The sequence below is a fragment of the Aquarana catesbeiana genome, linkage group LG12 (genome assembly GCF_042186555.1).
Source record: "Aquarana catesbeiana isolate 2022-GZ linkage group LG12, ASM4218655v1, whole genome shotgun sequence".
Taxonomy (NCBI): domain Eukaryota; kingdom Metazoa; phylum Chordata; class Amphibia; order Anura; family Ranidae; genus Aquarana; species Aquarana catesbeiana.
In genome coordinates this window covers 18,603,526-18,621,252 of record NC_133335.1, presented here as the reverse complement: position 1 = coordinate 18,621,252, position 17,727 = coordinate 18,603,526, and the positions used below count along the sequence as shown (strand labels likewise).

Here is a 17,727-nt window from a genome sequence, read left to right as displayed (position 1 = left end):
ACGGGGCCGCTCACCGAGGAGCAGGACACGTCGCGGAATAGGAAGAGGCAGATTAGGAAGACTGCCTAGCAACAAGGGTTTCAGGTGAGTAAATTTTATTTTTTGTAGATTTCTGGTGCAATTTTTTTTTTAGGGTGGCCCTTCACTTTAAGCTGCACTTGTGCACAGTGTGACCTCTCCAGGCTCCAGCTTAGCTTAGTAGCAGCCACTCTGGGCTGTTCAAACTGCGGGCCTGCACAGTCTCCTTCTCTAGCTGAGCGCAAGCAGTGTTTGATGAGAACAGAGCGGCAGCTAGGGGGCACATTACTCAGCCTGTCCTACAAACGGCAGGATGGAGTGGAGTGAGGCACCGGCACATTTCTGGAGGGGACCAAAAACTGTAGCATCAGCCATCCTATCATTCTCTTTCCCCACGTTACGAAGATTCACCCTGGTTCACAGTTTTAAGTTGTCACCAGAACAGGAGTAGAGGGGGGATCTTCCTATGGGGACTCTAGTTCTGCTGACAACCACGGATTCCTTCACTTTGGAGGGATTTCCTTTCTTTTCCTGTTGTGGCTTTGGGACAGGAAGTTTAAATAAAAATGTCCCCAATGAGACACAAAATCTCACGGGTTATAACCCTCCCTTACTCTGTCCAAAAATGAATAAAATGTCCATACTTCCTATATTCTCATCTAGGGTCACTTGACAATAATCTCCTGGGATACCCATATCATACATCCCAAGAGGTTGCAGGGTATGCTACTGTGCATGCATAGCGGCGTTCTTCGAGGTAAGGCAGAGGGGAGCATCGGATGATATCAGGAGACCAGCTGTCTCTTCCTGGTACTTACAGCCAGCCTCCTGATGCACCATCTTCATCTGTGATGTCATCAGGGGACTGATGAACACATTTAGAAGGCACAGCCATGTCTTCTTCATCAGCTGATGAAAAAGGCATGGCCATGCCTTCGAAACGCGTCACTGATGTGAATACCACCTCCTTGTTTCTCTCTGGTACTTGAAGCTGATCTCCTGATGATGTGCTGTGGTGCATGCACCATCTTCATCTTTGATGTCATTGGGGGGCCTACGGTCAGTTTCTGATACTTAGTGTTTCTAAAGGCTTAAAGTGGTTGTTAAGCCACTATCTCATCTTTATATTATCCCCTCTGTCAGATAAAAAGCTGCATCCTAGTGCCTGTGCTTTATATAAAAAAAAAGCTGCTTTCTACCTGTTTTAACAGCATCTCCCAGCGATAAGGTGACTCCATGCTTTCAGCTCTCCAGTGGGTGGGGCTGAGATTCCCCTGCTGACATCAGCCAGGGAGGAGAGGAGCAGAGAGTCTGGTGTCACGTGATCTCTGGGAGACACTTAAAACAGGTAGAATTTTTTTTTTTATAAAGTACAGGCACTAGGGCACAGCTTTTTATCTGACAGAGGGGATGATATACAGTATCTCACAAAAGTGAGTACACTCCTCACATTTTTGTAAATATTTTATTCTAACTTTTCATGTGACAACACTGAAGAAATTACACTTTGCTACAATGTAAAGTAGTGAGTGTACAGCTTGTATAACAGTGTAAATTTGCTGTCCCCTCAAAAACTCAACACACAACCATTAATGTCTAAACCGCTGGCAACAAAAGTGAGTACACCCCTAAATGAAAATGTCCAAGTTGGGCTCAATTAGCCATTTTCCCTCTCCTGTGTTATGTGACTCGTTAGTGTTACAAGGTCTCAGGTGTGAATGGAGAGCAGGTGTGTTAAATTTGGTGTTATCGCTCTCACTCTCTTATACTGGTCATTGGAAGTTCAACATGGCACCTCATGGCAAAGAACTCTCTGAGGATCTGAAAAAAAGAATTGTTGCTCTACATAAAGATGGCCTAGGTTATAAGAGGATTGCCAAGACCCTGAAACTGAGCTGCAGCTCGGTGGCCAAGACCATACAGTGGTTTAACAGGACAGGTTCCACTCAGAACAGGCCTCACCATGGTCGACCAAAGAAGTTGAGTGCACATGCTCAGCGTCATATCCAGAGGTTGTTTTTGGGAAATAGAGGTATGAGTGCTGCCAGCATTGCTGCAGAGATTAAAGGGGTGGGGGGTCAGCCTGTCAGTGCTCAGACCATACGCCGCACACTGCATCAAATTGGTCTGCATGGCTGTCGTCCCAGAAGGAAGCCTCTTCTAAAGATGATGCACAAGACAGCCCGCAAACAGTTTGCTGAAGTCAAGCAGACTAAGAACATGGATTACCGGAACCATGTCCTGTGGTTTGATGAGACCAAGATAAACTTGTTTGGTTGAGATGGTGTCAAGCGTGTGTGGCGGCAACCAGGTGAGGAGTACAAAGACAAGTGTGTCTTGCCTACAGTCAAGCATGGTGGTGGGAGTGTCATGGTCTGGGGCTACGTGAGTGTTGCTGGCACTGGGGAGCTACAGTTCATTGAGGGAACCATGAATGCAAACATGTACTGTGACATACTGAAGCAGAGCATGATCCCCTCCCTTGGGAGACTGGACCCGCAGGGCAGTATTCCAACTTGATAACGACCCCAAACACACCTCCAAGACAACCACTTCCGTGCTAAAGAAGCTGAGGGTAAAGGTAATGGACTGGCCAAGCATGTCTCCAGACCTAAACCCTAATGAGCATCTGTGGGGCATCCTCAAATGGAAGGTGGAGGAGCGTAAGGTCTCTAACGTCCATCAGCTCCGTGATGTTGTCATGGAGGAGTGGAAGAGGACTCCAGTGGCAACCTGTGAAGCTCTGGTGAACTCCATGCCCAAGAGGGTTAAGGCAGTGCGGCAAAATAATGGTGGCCACACAAAATATTGACACTTTGGGCCTAATTTGGACATTTTCACTTAGGGGTGCACTCACTTTTTTTGCCAGTGGTTTAGACATTAATGGCTGTGTGTTGAGTTATTTTGAGGGGACAGCAAATTTACACTGTTATACAAGCTGTACACTCACTACTTTACATTGTAGCAAAGTGTCACTTCTTTAGTGTTGTCACATGAAAAGATATAATCTTTTCTGGGTGGGAGTTGTCCAGGGCTGTCAAACTTAGGAGCCGCCCACACACTGTCTGGCCAATCAGAGCGTGTTTAGAAGGCACAGACACGTCTTCTTCATCAGCTGATGAAGAAGGCGTGGCCATGCCTTCGAAACGTGTCACTGATGTGAATACCACCCCTTTTTTTTTACATTATTCCTCACTGACATGGACACCTGTAGGAGGACCCAAACAGGACGTAAACAAAAGAGGATAAGGCTGGGGTTGTGGCACCACAGGACCGCAGATTAGGGTAAGTAAAAAAAAAAAAGGGGGCATTTTTAAAATGTATTTAGCAGGGGTGGGCACTGTCTAGGTGTGTCAGATTATGTGCTCTCCTCTTTTGCTTTTCTGGTACTTCGTGCTCACCTATGTGTCACTGCTGTGTTAGGAGCAAACCACACCGGCAAGGAGAGGGGGGACATGCAGATAACTGGCATTCAGATTGAGCGTTCCCCCCTCGAGCTGCTGTCCTACCTTCTGACTACCGCTATGTCTCTGCTGTGTTCTGTACTGGAACGAACCACAGCGACAGCTGAAAGGGGGGGACACACTGATCACTATCATTTGGCATCCACCTTCCGTGAATCCACCTCACCTTCCCCTAGACAGCTGCCTTTTATGTAGGTGCTGCAAGCAGTTGATTTTTTTTTTTTTTAATGTTCTTTAATTAAGAAAGGGCACATCACATACAACGAACAAAGAGATGTAATACAGATCACAGTCAGTGGGAAGAACATGACATAAATCACATACAGTGCAAGGCATTAAATTGATTCACAAAATCACCCTAAGCAGACTAAGTTTCTACAAGACAATTACAACCTTGATAGAAATTTTTGGGTGAATTGTAAATAAACACATGCTCCAGGTGTTGTGATGCTACCGAACCTTTTAAATTGATGAAAGGGAACTGGGGAAGGTTCTCCATAGTAACAGGAAAGGTAGGTGATAGAGTAAGGGGGAGAGATAGGTCTGCACGGAGAACGCGGCATGCTGTTTGGGAAGGGGGAGGGTGTAGGCCATCGATGTACAGTAGTTGTGGTAGAAAAGGAGGGGGGGGGCAGTAGGGGATGGGTGCAAGGTGCGAGACCAATAGGGGGTACAATAGGGAGGCGATGGAGATCATACCAGCTCCAACTACAGGCAGGTGAAAATTAGGTTCAAGATACTGTCCCACTGGGTCCTCCGACAGTAGATTTAAGGAGGAGTAGATACACTCCTATCCAATCAATGGAAAGATACTCATAGACATTGGTTATATCTGAAAGATTATTTAACCACTTCCTTACCATGCTATAGCCAAAAGACGGCTATGCTCTGGTTCCAGGAGAGCATCCATGGACATCCTCCTGGAACCGCGCCACTTGCGCACCCCTGGGGCACGCTCTGTGATCACAGTGTCCTTGGGACATAGCTCTTCACAGATCGTGGTAAAGGGCCAATCACAGCGACCCTGTACCATGTGATCAGCTGTGTCCAATCACAGCTGATCACAATGTAAACAGAGTTGCTGGTTATCGGCTCTCCTTTCCGCACACACTGTCACAGCGTGAGGGGAGGAGAGCCAGTGACTGGCAATCCTGACAGGGGACATGTACACAGATAATCAGGGCACTGATCAGTGCCCTGATGATCAGTGCAGCCCCATTAGTGCCCATCAGTTCTGCCTATCGCCGCTGCATATCAGTGCTGCCTCATCAGTGCCCATCAGTGTCGCCTATTGGTGCTGTCTGATTAGTACCCATCAGTGCAGTCTATCAGTGCCCCCTCATCAGCGCACATCAGTGAAGTAGAAAAGTTACTCATTTGCAAAATTTTATTACAGAAACTAAAAAAAAAAGTTTTTTTATCCAAAATTTTCCATCTTTTTTCATTAAATACCACCAAAAGAAAGCTTTATCTGTCTTTAAAAAATAATAAAAAGTTCATATGGGTACAGTGTTGCATGACCGTATAGTTGTCATTCAAAGTGTGACAGCGCTGAAAGCTGAAAATTGGCCTGGACAGGAAGGGGGTATACAGTGCATCTGGAAACTATTCACAGCGCTTCAATTTTTCAACATTTTATGTTACAGCCTTATTCCAAAATGGATTAAATTCATTATTTTCTTCAAAATTCTACAAACAATACCCCATGATGACAACTTGAAAGAAGTTTGTTTGAAATCTTTGCAAATTTATTTAAAAAAAAACGAAAATCTCATGTACATAAGTATTCACAGCCTTTGCTCAATACTTTGTTGAAGCACCTTTGGCACCAATTACAGCCCTTAAGTCTTTTTGACTATGAGTATGATGCTACAAGCTTGGCACACCTATTTTCGGGCCGTTTCTCCCATTCTTCTTTGCAGGACCTCTCACGTTCTATCAGGTTGGATGGGGAGCGTCGGTGCACAGCCATTTTCAGATCTCCCCAGAGATGTTCGATCAGGTTCAAGTCTGGGCTCTAGCTGGGCCTCTCAAGGACTTCCACAGAGTTGTCCCATAACCACCCCTTTGTTATCTTGGCTGTGTGCTTGGGGTCGTGGTTCTGTTGGAAGATCAACCTTTGCCCCAGTCTGAGGACCAGAGTGCTCTGGAGCAGGTTTTAATCAAGGATGTATCTGTACATTGCTGCATTCATCTTTCCCTCGATCCTGACTAGTCTCCCAGTCCCTGACGCTGAATAACATCCCCACATCATGATGCTGCCACCACCATGGTTTACTGTAGGGATGGTATTGGCCAGGTGATGAGCGGTGCCTGGTTTACTCCAGACATGACACTTGCCATTCAGGCCGAAGAGTTCAATCTTTGTTTCATCAGACTAGAGAATTGTGTTTCTCATAGTCTGAGAGTCCTTCAGGTACCCTTTGGCAAACTCCAGGTGCGCTGTCATGTGCCTTTTACTGAGGAGTGGTTCCGTCTGGCCACTCTACCATACAGGCCTGATTGGTGGGGTGCTGCAGAGAAGGTTCTTCTGGAAGGTTCTCCTCTTTCCACAGAGAAACCCTGGAGCTCTGTCAGCGTGACTATCTGGTTCTTGGTCACCTCCCTGACTAAGACCCTTTTCCCCTGATCACTCAGTTTGGCCAGGCGGCCCGCTCTAGGAAGAGTCCTGGTGGTTCCAAACTTCTTCCATTCACGGATGATAGAGGCCACTGTGCTCATTGGGACCTTCAATGCTGCAGAATTTTTTCTATACCCTTCCCCAGATATGTCCCTCCATACAATCCTGTCTCAGAGGTCTACAGACACTTATATAGACAGGTGTGTGCCTTTCCAAATCATGTCCAATCAACTGAATTTACAATAGGTGGACTCCAATCAAGTTATAGAAACATCTCAAGAATTATCAGAGGAAACAGGATGCACCTGAGCTAAATTTTGAGTGTCATGGCAAAGGCTGTGACTACTTATGTACATCGGACTTTTTCATTTTTTATACATTTGCAAAGATTTCAAACAAACTTCTTTCACGTTGTCATTTTGGGGTACTGTTTGTAGAATTTTGAGGAAAATAATTAATTTAATCTTTTTTGGAATACGGCTGTAACATAACAAATTGAGGAACAAGTGAATACTTTCTGAATGCACTATAAGTGGCCAGTAAGAAAGTGGTTAAAATCGTTCCAGTACAACCATTTCTCCTTCACTTTTTTTTTCCACAATAATATTTTTATTGTAAATGTAAAGAGAACAACATTTGTACAAATTGTACCATAGTATAACCAATGTATACAAATACATATGAATTGTATGACTGTCATAAAACATACTTAGCGCTTCATCAATTTGTTTCTAGACAATACACAAGATGAATTGAAAAAAACAGTATAGCCAGTTATGTGTAATTTTGATTTTAAAACTAAAGACTGATGTAATTATCAATCATTATGTTGTCTATGGTCTAAGTGTTTGCTTCAATTGTGTAAGCATGGTATCTGCTATGTGGGCCAGAGTAACAACGTGTAATAAGAAGTATAATTAGACGGTAGAGTTGAGAGAGAGAAGTTGGGGAAAGGAAAGAGAATGAAGGTATAGAGCAAATAGAACAGGGGTCCAGGCGTTGCCATGATTAGTTTCAAGTCAGTGAGTCATAATCTGTAGAGCATTTGAAGATAATCCAAGGCTGCCATGTTTTGTTAAACTTTTCAGCTGTTTCATGTTCATTTGCCCTTATTTCCTCCATTGTGTATAGGTTGTGTACCTCATTTAGCCATTCCTTAATTGTGGGGGTATTTGTGGATTTCCAATGCCTAGGGATCATTGCTTTTGCAGCAGTGAGTAGGAATCTGGTCAGTTTGTATGTTTTCATTGAACGACTTGAGATGTGAAGCAGGCAACATGCTGCCATCAGTTGGATCAATGTTTCTGTTACATGTTTTATGAGTTCACAGACTTTTCGCCGAAATGGTTGTATCATGATACAATCCCACCATATGTATAGTAATGAACCTTTCTCCTGGTTACAGCACTAGCAAAGATCCAGAGCCGTGGGAATGCAGCTATGTATCTTAATTGGTGTATTGCACCAATTAGTCAAAAGTTCGTACGATGCTTCCTGAAGGCGTGTACTGATTGCGCATTCGTGCTCAAACACGCAAGCATGTAGCCATTGGTCATCACTAAAAGAGGTGCTTAGAGCAGATTCCCAAAACTCCTTGTGTTTATTCCGCTCTGAGGCTCTGGAGGTCTGTAACCAGGTGTAAGTTAATGAGATGTTTTTTGCACTTTCAATTGCCTTGAAGCATACTGTTTCAAAAGGGGTTAATGCTCTCTTAAAGTGTTTGTGTTTTTTAGAGTTGAGGATATGGTGATCTGGTACAGGTCTGATACAGACCTGATAACGGATGTGGAAATACGGGGCAATTTAGGTAACAGCGATCACAGGTCAATTAGTTTCAGTATAAATCACACAAATAGGAAACATGAAGGGAAAACAAAGACACTGAATTTCAAAAGAGCCAACTTCCCTAAACTACAAACCTTGCTAAAAGGCATAAATTGGGATAAAATATTAGGAACAAAGAATACGGAGGAGAAATGGGTTTGCTTTAAGAGCATATTAAATAAGGGCATTAGCCAATGTATCCCATTGGGTAATAAATTTAAAAGAGTGAACAAAAATCCTGGATGACTTAACTCCAATGTAAAAATGCATATAAAAGCAAAGGAGAAGGCCTTCAAAAAATACAAGGTTGAGGGATCATCCTCAGCATTCAGACTTTATAAAGAATGCAACAAGAAATGTAAGGGTGCAATTAGGACGGCTAAGATAGAACATGAAAGACACATAGCGGAGGAGAGCAAAAAAAATCCCAAGAAATTCTTTAAGTATGTAAACAGTAAAAAAGGGAGGACGGACCATATTGGCCCCATAAAGAATGAGGAAGGACATCTGGTTACAAAGGATGGGGAGATGGCTAAGGTATTGAATTTATTCTTCTCCTCAGTCTTCACGAGTGAATCGGGGGGCTTCAGTAACCAAAACTGCAGTGTTTATCCTCATGACACAACACAGGAAGCACCTCCATGGTTAACAGAGGACAGAATTAAAATTAGACTTCAGAAACTTAACATTAATAAATCACTGGGACCAGATGGCTTGCATCCGAGGGTACTTAGGGAACTCAGTCAAGTGATTGCCAGACCGTTGTTCCTAATTTTTACAGACAGTCTATTGACTGGAATGGTACCAGCTGATTGGAGAAAAGCCAATGTAGCACCAATATTTAAAAAGGGCCCAAAATACATCTAGGGAAATTACAGACCAGTAAGCCTAACATCAATAGTATGTAAACTCTTGGAGGGGATGATAAGGGACTATATACAAGATTTTAGTAATAAGAACGATATCATTAGCAGTAATCAGCATGGATTCATGAAGAATCGTTCTTGCCAAACCAATTTTTTTAACCTTCTATGAGGAGGTGAGTTGCCATCTAGTTAAAGGAAGGCCCGTAGACGTGGTGTATCTGGATTTTGCAAAAGCATTTGACACAGTTCCCCATAAACGTTTACTGTACAAAATAAGGTCCGTTGGCGTGGACCATAGGGTGAGTACATGGATTGAAAACTGGCTACAAGGGCGAGTTCAGAGGGTGGTGATAAATGGGGAGTACTCAGAATGGTCAGGGGTGGGTAGTGGGGTTCCCCAGGGTTCTGTGCTGGGACCAATCCTATTTAATTTGTTTATAAACGACCTGGAGGATGGGATAAACAGTTCAATCTCCGTATTTGCAGACGATACTAAGCTAAGCAGGGCAATAACTTCTCCGCAGGATGTGGAAACCTTGCAAAAAGACCTGAACAAATTAATGGGGTGGGCGACTACATGGCAAATGAGGTTCAATGTAGAAAAATGTAAAATAATGCATTTGGGTGGCAAAAATATGAATGCAATCTATACACTGGGGGGAGAACCTCTGGGGGAATCTAGGATGGAAAAGGACCTGGGGGTCCTAGTAGATGATAGGCTCAGCAATGGCATGCAATGCCAAGCTGCTGCTAATAAAGAAAACAGAATATTGGCATGCATTAAAAGGGGGATCAACGCAAGAGATAAAACGATAATTCTCCCACTCTGCAAGGCTCTGGTCCGGCCGCACCTGGAGTATGCTGCCCAGTTCTGGGCACCAGTCCTCAGGAAGGATGTACTGGAAATGGAGCGAGTACAAAGAAGGGCAACAAAGCTAATAAAGGGTCTGGAGGATCTTAGTTATGAGGAAAGGTTGCAAGCACTGAACTTATTCTCTCTGGAGAAGAGACGCTTGAGAGGGGATATGATTTCAATTTACAAATACTGTACTGGTGACCCCACAATAGGGATAAAACTTTTTCGCAGAAGAGAGTTTAATAAGACTCGTGGCCTCTCATTACAATTAGAAGAAAAGAGGTTTAACCTTAAACTACGTAGAGGTTCTTTACTGTAATGCCCCGTACACACGGTCGGATTTTCCGATGGAAAATGTCCGATCGGAGCGTGTTGTCGGAAATTCCGACCGTGTGTGGGCTCCATCGGACATTTTCCATCGGATTTTCCGACACACAAAGTTGGAGAGCAGGAGATAAAATTTTCCGACAACAAAATCCGTTGTTGGAAATTCCGATCGTGTGTACACAAATCCGACGGACAAAGTGCCACGCATGCTCAGAATAAATAAAGAGATGAAAGCTATTGGCCACTGCCCCGTTTATAGTCCCGACGTACGTGTTTTACGTCACCGCGTTCAGAATGATCGGATTTTCCGACAACTTTGTGTGACCGTGTGTATGCAAGACAAGTTTGAGCCAACATCCGTCGGAAAAAATCCTAGGATTTTGTTGTCGGAATGTCCGAACAAAGTCCGACTGTGTGTACGCCCTATAAGAGCGGCAAGGATGTGGAATTCCCTTCCACAGGCGGTGGTCTCAGCGGGGAGCATTAATAGCTTCAAGAAACTATTAGATAATCACCTGAATGACCGCAACATACAGGGATATATAATGTAATACTGACACATAATCACACACATAGGTTGGACTTGATGGACTTGTGTCTTTTTTCAACCTCACCTACTATATATGTAACTATATGGTGATAATCCCAGTTTGTCAGGTTTAATTGTCCCCCTTCTGATTGAAGTTCCACCAATGTTTTCAGCCTGCCTCCTGTGAAACAGTGTGTGGCTAGGAGAGGTCTCCCATTTTCTGTAACCGCGGGGGCGTTATCATTCCTGGCGGGAAGTCTGGTTTGTGACCTAACAGGGTTAAAGGTCCCAGGGAGGTAGTTAGGTCAGATACCTGGTTAATCTTTTGTAGTATCTTAAGCGTTGCTCCTACTAGAGGATGTTGTTTTCATTGTCTTGGGCAGGATTCCCAAGGAATCCACTGAGAGAATGTCACTGGTATCGATCCTATATTGTTCTCCAGAGCCACCCAATCCTTATTTTCTGCATGACCCGTCCAGTCAATAATTTGCGCATGTGTGAACTGTTGGATGCTAATACAGGGTTTTTTCGTTGCCCATAGAAATTTCTCCTTCATTTCAGAGGTCTTGTCCCTAAGGGCTGCTGTTAGATCTTCCATATCCTGTATAGCAATCACCCTGGCAAACCATTGGCTCACAGTTGGAAGTGAGCTACTTTGCCAAATACTAGGAATACAGGATTTGGCCGCATTCAACAGCTGCAGGAGTAGAGTCTTCTTGTATTGTTTACTTGACATAGAAGTCAGATGACAGAAGATGGCTGCCGGGTCATCCATCAGGGAGAAACTCGTGGTGTGGTGTATGATCTCTAGTACTGGTCGTCAGAAGGTACATAAGGCTGGATATTCCCCCCCAAAAAAATAAAGGTACCGACATGCATACCGCACCGCCAGCAAGTCACAGAATGTTAGGGGAAGAGTTTGGCTAGTTTAACTGGCTTTCTATACCATCTGGTAACAATTTAATAAGAGATTTCCTGATATTTGTTGCATATTGACACCTTGTGAGCGAAAGTTTAAGATTCTATCTTTTTGTTTCTCCGAAAATATTAGCCCCAGGTTAGACTCCCACTTCCGAAGGAACTCAGGGTCATTCCGAGAGTGAGCACCCAGAAGCGCTCTATAGGAGAAGGACAATGTATGCTGCTATCAGGTACCAAAGTGCTGGAGGCCAATGAAGAGAGGGCTTCCCTTGCAGCTCAGTTCCAGACTCCCCTAGAGGTGAAGTCACACAGGTTGCCTGCAGAGTTGCTTGCAGAAAAAGCTCAGGAACACAGCTGATGTGCTGTGGGGCTGCTGCAGGCAGGTGGCGCCTGTGAGATGTAGCAGGTAACCAGGGTCACTGAGACAGAGGGTAGTCGATACAAGCCAAGGTTCGGTGCCAGGTGGATAGCAGAGGAGATGAGGTTAGATGGGAGCCAAGGTCAAGACAGGTAGCAGGCTGAGGAGATCCGTTTAACAAGCCATGGTCAAGGTTAGGAGGCAGGCAGGAGCTCTGGAACAAGCCGGGTCGGTAAGCAAGAATCACAGGAAAGTCGGTAACAGCACTTCAGCCAAGGGCTGACTTCCTTATAAAGGCCTATGTGATGTGTTTGCAGAGGTGCTGGGTCCTAGAGACCTTCTGCTATTTGTACCCTGACAGTGCCCCCCCCCCCCCGACGGGCAGCCTCCGGATGCCCAACTGGGCCATTTTTCTCGGATATCTGGCATGGAATTCCCAAAGGAGTCTAGGGGCATGGATGTTGATCTTCGGGTGGATACCCCTTCCACTAGATCAGATATTGGATTTGCCTGCCTTGCTTTCTGCAATCCAATACTGACTTCAACTCATATTCTGTTTCTTCTCCAACAGTTACTGGTGGCGGAGGTGGTTCCACCCTCCCTGGGAATGGACCTGGAATGGCCGATTTAAGGAGAGAGGCATGAAAAACTGGGTAAATACTTGTCAGAAACCATGAATCAGACTGAGACAGAAGTACAGTTAATCACACTAGTTTAATAATAATAAAAAGTTAAATAGAGTAAGCGTCGTCAATACAGCCAGAGTTCAGTAACCAGATCGGGTAGTCAGCCAATGCCATTGTCAGAGAGCCAGAGATCAACGTAGTAGTACAGCAAGCAGGATCAGGAGCCAGAAGGGACGTCAGCCGAGCAAGTCTTCAACAGGAACGCAGGAGAAAGTCTCTGAGATGTGACCAAAGGCGAAGGCAGAGATGAAGTGAGCTGGACGGCTTTAAGTAGGCAGGACTGACGAGCAGATCATCAACAGCTGAGTCACCGTGGAGAGAAAGAAGCTGGCAATTAGCCGACAGCTGAGCGGCCAGCTCAGAGAAGGAAGGGCTGAGCCCAGCCCTGACAATCCTATAAGAATCAGGCAAGGATAATTCAAATGCCACTGGGTTTACCTCACATTTGACTGGAAACGACCCTGTGTATCTTGGCCCCAGCTTCTTTGATGGGCAATTTCAGTCTACAATTTTTGTAGTCAGTTTAAGCCTTCTATATGCATTCTCGGAGGGTTCGGTAGTTTTGCTGTATAAAAGCAGGTCTGTCCTGAACAGCAGGCACTGCTGATTCTGATATTGTTTCAGGCAAGGCAAGAGGGTGGAATCCGTAGTTGGACCAGAATGGAGACTGGTTTGTGGCTGAGTGTAGTAAATTGTTATAGGCAAACTCTGCCAGTGGGAGCAGCGAAGCCCAGATGCTGAGAGAGTACGGCTCCTGTTGCCACTTCAGAAGCATCTACTTAAAGAACGAAAGGGAGTGCTGGGTCCAGGTGTTGCAACACCAGAGCAGAGGTAAACAAAGTTTTGAGTTGTTCAAAGGCTGCTTGGGCTTCCTGATTCCAGAGGAAACGAGTATGGAGTCATGTGAGTTGAGTTATTGGAGCAGTGGTGGTCGAGAAACCTTTAATGAATCTCCAGTAGACGGCAAAACCTGCAAATCGTTGGACACCCTTTCTGTCTGAAGGTGCAGACCAGTCTAGAATTGCTGAGACCTTCTGGGGATCCGAGGAAATCCCTTCAACAGGGATTATGAGCCCCAAGAATTGAATGGATTGTTTCTCAAAATCTCACTTCTCTGCTTTGGTGTACAAACCGTGCTTTGCGGAGGGTATTCAGTACCTTCTTGACATGGTCTCGGTGGAGTTTGAGAGAGGCAGAGAAGATCAGGATATTGTCCAGGTAGACGATCAGGAATAAGTCAAGGTACTCCCGGAAGATATCATTGACCAGGTGTTGAAATGTTGCAGGGGCATTGCATTGCATTGACATAGCCCAAAGGGCATCTCAAGGTATTCAATGTTGCCAAAGTGTGTTCTGAAGGCCGTTTTCCACTCATCCCCCTCTCTAATGCGCACCAGATTATATGCCCCCCTCAAGTCCAGTTTCGTAAATACCCGGGCTGCTCGGAACCTCTGAAACAACTCCGGAACGAGGGGAAGAGGGTACCTATTCTTGATGGTGACCTTGTTGAGCTCCTGGTAGTCGATGCATGGCCTGAGGGAGTGGTCTTTCTTTTCAACAAAGCAGATGCCTGCTCCGGCAGGTGAGGAGGGATGAATGAAGCCTTTGGCTAGGTTCTCATCAATGTACTGTCTGAGGGCCTCCAATTCCACCTCGGACAAAGGGAAGATGTGCCCGAAGGGAATTTCTGCTCCGGGAAGTAGCTCAATAGGACAGTCATATGACCAGTGCGGAGGCAGGGTATCGGCTTTCCTTTTGTTAAAGACGTCAAGGTAGTCGTGGAAGACAGAAGGCTTTACTTGACTGGTGTCCGTTGCTGGTTGTATGGTCAAGCAAGTATGGGAGTTGGTTTGCATGGGGATGCCACAATGCTGGTGGCAGTAGTTGGATGAGAAGGTGAACTCCCCTCTGGACCAGTCTACTGAAGAGTTGTGTGATTGTAGCCATGGTATTCCAAGAATAACTGGGAAAATTAGAGATCTGATCACATCAAAACGGAGAAGTTCCTGGTGCCCTGTGTCGGTGGTTGTGACAATAGGGACCGTTTCTTGTGTAATAGGTTCTGAACTAGGTGGAGTGCCATCAGCTAGGTGTATATTTAGTTTTCGATCTTTGAGAGTCAGAGGAATGTGCAGGTCTTTAGCCAGGTTGATGTCCAGGAAGCAGCTGTAAGCCACCTGCAGAGTGATGGCGAGAATAATGTGAGCAGATGGAGTCCCGGATAGCTGAAGGTATGAAGGGTTACAAGTGCCTGGACTTACTTGGCCGAACTGGACAGTTGCGTAGGAAGTGGCCTGACGCTCCACAGTAAAAACAGAGGTTGTTGTCGCCTGCGTTCGATTTCTTCTGGGGTTAGAGCGGGTTGGAGTAGACCAATCTGCATTAGTTCTATATCTGAGGAATTTGGAGGAGTAGCAGCAGGAACTGTTGAAGCCGGGACCTTGGGCAGTACCCAGGTTGGCCGAAAGGTCTCAGAGCGTCGCTCCCGCAGTCGCCTATACAGCTGGATGGAAGCTTGGATAAGAGCCTCTAGCGTGGCGGGAGCTGCAGACCTGGCAAGCTTATCCTTGATGGTTTCAGAGAGGCCAATACGGAATTGGTACTTCAAAGCTGCGTCATTCCATCCGGTATCGGCTGCCCATCTACGGAACCCCCCTATGTAATCCTCTAGTGGTCGTCTTCCCTGTACCAGGGAGTGAAGGGCAGACTCTGCGGTGGCAGTTTTCTGCGGGTCATCATATAAAGTAGCCATGGCTTCAAAAAACATGGTAACTAAGTTCAACACCTCATCCTTTCGTTCTAGGAGATTATGGGCCCAGGATTGTGGTTCATCAGACAAAAGGGAGATGATGAACCCCACTCGGACAGTCTCTATAGCAAAGGTCCTGGGGTTGCAGGGCAAAATAAAGTTTGCAGGCATTCCTGAATGCTCTAAACCTCTGCCGGTCCCCTGAAAAGCGCTCAGGAGTGGGAACTGATGGGCACTGATGAGGCTGCACTGATGTTCAGTGTAAATGTCTCCTGTCACAGGATAGCTGGTTATCGGCTTTCCTTTCCTCACACAGCGCTGATGAAAGAAAATGCCAATAAGCGGCATTTGTTTACATGTGATGATCTGCGATTGGACACAGATGATCACATGGTAAAGGGCCGCTGTAATTCTTTCAATGCAAGGTACTGGGACTAAAAAAAGATATCATCAGTAACTATAACCTAAACAGGGGTCCCAAACCTTCCTCACACCACCCCTCTCCATTCCAGCTCTGCCAAACTCTTCAGCATTATACACCCCGGGGAGTGTCTGTGTCCCCTGCTGCTCGCCTCCATCCTCTGACTCCTACATCACTGCAGAGCCCCATAGGGCCAGCCAGGTGTTTATTCTGCCCCCCCCCCCCCCATGTTATTTTAATGCATAATATAGCCAGCTTGACTGGAGTGCTGGTGACTTTGGGCTTTGCTGACCCAACTGTGATGTCACTTGGCCCCCAACACTAGAGGGTTCAGGTATGAAGGCCACATTAGATAAACGGCACCTCACTCCTTCTATACATTGTTTTTTAACTCCACATGCAGAGTACTGTGCAAACGTTTTAGGCAGGTGGGAAGAAATGCTGTAAAGTAAGAATGCTTTCAAAAATATATATTTTAATTGTTTATTTTTATCAATTAAAAAATGCGAACAGAAGAAAAACCTAAATCCAATCAATTTTTGGTGTGACCACCCCTTGGCTTCAAACCAGCATCGATTCTTCTAGGTAGACCTGCGCACAGTTTTTGAAGGAACTCGGCTGGTAAGTTGTTCCAAACATAATGGAGAACTAAGCACAGATCTTCTAACAGATATTATTGCTTATAACAGTAATTTAATTAATGTTTAACTTTTTTATTTATTTTTTTTTACATTCTGTCACCAGTCAGTATCCCTGATCAGCGCTACACCAGTCATATGATGATGATGCTCTACTGCACTGGTGACAGAATGTACAATAAAAAAAAAAATTGTACTTAATGGGTCAAACAATGTGAAAACACCAAAAAAAATATTTTTTTCGTATTCCAAAAAAATGTTGTGACAAAAAAATTAAAACTTAAAAAAAACTTGCCATGCCTCTTACTAAATACCTTTGACTGTCTATTTTCCAAAAAAAGGTCCATAGGCATTTTCGGGCCTCAAGAAATGAGATAAGCCATCAGTACATCAAGATTATCTGAAAATTGATCATATCCCATAGTTTGTGGACTCTATAACTTTCCTACTGACTAAATAATATACACTGATTTTGGTTATATAGTGGAACCTTGGATTACGAGCATAATCTGTTCCAGGAGAATGCTTGTAATCCAAAGCACTCACATATCAAAGCGAGTTTCACCCTAGAAGTCAATGGAAACGAAGATAATATGTTCTGCATTGGCTTCTATTGCATGCAATACCGCATGTGGCCAGAGGTGGAGGGGGGCGCCGGAGAGCCTCAAAAATACTCAGGGACAGCTTTGGTGGAACTCGGAAACACGCAGTATTTCTGAATGGCTCCGAATCGTTCCGAGTGTCACTGGCGCCCCCGCACCTCTGGCCAAATGCGGTACTGCACACCCCATTGGCTTGAATCCTGCTCGTTTTGCGAGACAACGCTCGCAAACCGAGTCAGGATTTTTTTTTAAAAAGTTGCTCGTCTTTCAAAACGTTTTTTAACAGCATTACTCGTAAACCAAGGTTCCACTGTATTTTACCAAAGAAATGTAGCAGAATACATTTTGGCCTAAATGCCTGAAGAAAGATTATATGTTTGCAAAATTTTCTAACCAAAGCCAAAAATTTTTTATTTTATTTTCTTTGTTTATATATAAAAAAAAAAAACCCCATTGATGATTAAATACCACTAAAAGAAAGCTCTATTTGTGTGAAAAAAAAACTGATATAAATTTAATTTACGTACAGTGTTGCACGACGCAATTGCCATTTAAAGTAGCGCAGTGCTGAATAGCAAAAAATGTCCTGGTCATGAAGGGGGTAAAACCTTCTGGAGGTCATGTGGTTAATAATATTAATAACAACATCATCATAATATTGTAGTAATAATATTAAATAATACTAGAGAAAAATAAAACCAATAATACCAATATTATTAATAATACTAAATAATAAAAATACTACATAAATATCAATGTATTGTTAGTAATAAACATAATAATCCAAATTTATAATAAAACAACATAAATATACTATTATCTATTAATAATACTTTGAAAAAATAATA

At 44.3% G+C, this 17,727-nt stretch overlaps 1 protein-coding gene across 2 annotated transcripts in view; it reads left to right on the top strand.

Moving 5' to 3' along the window:
• The window catches only part of MAPRE1 (microtubule associated protein RP/EB family member 1), an 80,451-nt gene that overhangs the window by 27,606 nt on the left and 35,118 nt on the right, over positions 1–17,727 (top strand). The window lies entirely within an intron of this gene.